Source organism: Schistocerca gregaria, chromosome 5 (assembly GCF_023897955.1).
Source record: "Schistocerca gregaria isolate iqSchGreg1 chromosome 5, iqSchGreg1.2, whole genome shotgun sequence".
Classification (NCBI taxonomy): domain Eukaryota; kingdom Metazoa; phylum Arthropoda; class Insecta; order Orthoptera; family Acrididae; genus Schistocerca; species Schistocerca gregaria.
In genome coordinates, this window is record NC_064924.1 from 24306529 (window position 1) to 24308373 (window position 1845).

The window sequence follows — 1845 nt, forward strand, 5'->3', positions numbered from 1 at the left end:
GGGGCAAGGGAGGCATGGGGACCAAACCGGGTGAGGGGAATGCGGGAGAGGATGTCGGAGTGGAGGGTGGGGCTGGGGGATGTGATCTGGACGGAGTCCCGACGGGGGGTGAGAAGGGAGATCGGGGCTCCGGGGAAGTGCTGGCGGAGGAGAAGGGTAAGATTGCGGGCCTCCAGGAGAGAGGGATCAGGGTGAGAAAGGAGGTACCTGTAGGAGGGGGAGGTAGAGGAGGGAGTAGATAGGCCAGGTGGGGTGGTATCCATGGCATCCTGGGGGGTTGGAGGGGGGAGAGTCTGCGACTTCTTGGGAGCAGAAGAGGCTGGGGTGCCGCTGGGACATTTCACAGCGGGAGAGGGATGGAAAGAGGTGTGGGGGATGGGGACGACCGGGAGATGGCGGGAGATGGCAGGTCCCACCGGCGGTGCGGGCACTGGTGGTGGTGCTGGTGCTGGCGCTGGAGCTGGAGCTGGCGCCACAGAAGATGCACTGGCAGTGGTTGGCACTGGCGATGGCGAGGGCGATGGTGATGGTGATGGTGATGACGATGATGATGGTGTGGCGTGGGTGGTGGCCCGACGGGCAACAACCCTGGTGGGGGTGGCATGAGTTACATGTGGGAGGGGAGGGAATGGGTCACGTGAGGCATGGGGGGTAGGAATAGGGGAGGGAGCAACAAAAGGAGCGGGGGTGGGAAGAGTGAGGAGGGGGGGAATATATGGGGGAGGCGGTGATTGAGCACACCACGTGATGGTGGTGGCAGCAAGTGAGGGGGACGTGTACACGATTGCAGTGGTAGTGGCGGTAGTTGTGGGGGTTGTCATGGTGAGAGGATAAGTGGGAGAGGGGAAAAGAGGGAAAATAACTGGTGACAGTCAAAGGACAAGGACAACAGACTGACGAAGAGGAAGGGTAAGACGTAAGCAGAGACGACAGAACGAAAGACGGGCAGGGAGCGGCGGCGGCGGCGGCGGCGGCGGCGGCGGCGGCGGCGACGGCGGCGGCGGCGGCGGCAGGGACCAACGGCGGCAAAGGCTCGGGACAACGGCAGCTGCAGCGATCACTGAAACTCCTAGCACTTCGATATTAACGACAATAATATCGAAGGGCGCAACCCTCTCGAGTTACGCCGAAGATGTATGCTGTACCGCTTTGGCAAATGCTTTATCTGCGCCATTCGCCTTAATCACATCTGAGAGTAATTCTTAATAAAACGCCTCCCGCTAATTGTTCGTCATCCCAGATAATGTTTGCTATAAGGCCACGACGCGCAACTGATATCCTAAATTCGTCTGCCTCCGGTGAGGATCGAACACACGACCCCTGGTTTACTAGACCAGTGCTCTGCCACTGAGCTAAAGAGGCGCGGCCTGGCGGTACTTTTGCTTACTTCATCCGTACGGTCGTCTGGATCATCAGACTTCAGCTGACAACACTTCATATTACCGTCTAATATTTGCAGCTATGGCGACCCATTACTGCTTGGCTACACATCTGACACGTAAACGAAGTGCTCTCCAAATAACACCACTTGCATTTCAGAACATGTCTTTCACACATGTCTACAAAATCACCTTCACCTTCAAATACAGTTTCCTTGCCACTGACGGAGACGTAGGCAAAGTTTAAAGTTGCTATTTCCATTACATCACGTTAATCAGAAAAACGGTAAGTTACATCTGCAGAGGAACAAAATTCCGTTGATCCCTGCGTGGGTCTCGAACTCACGACCCTTCGATTAAGAGCCTTAGGCTCTACCGACTGAGCTAGCCGCGCTGCCTCGGTGAATATATGCCGGTTAGCACGTCACACAGTACTCGTTTGAGTTGATTGGTCCCATACAGAACC

General features: G+C 56.5%; 1 non-coding gene across 1 annotated transcript; it reads right to left on the reverse strand.

The window, feature by feature from the left end:
• Positions 1 to 1290: 1290 nt before the first annotated feature.
• Trnat-agu (transfer RNA threonine (anticodon AGU)) lies at positions 1291 to 1362 on the reverse strand. The gene has a single exon. It is a non-coding gene; the product is annotated as a tRNA-Thr (tRNA).
• Positions 1363 to 1845: the final 483 nt, after the last annotated feature.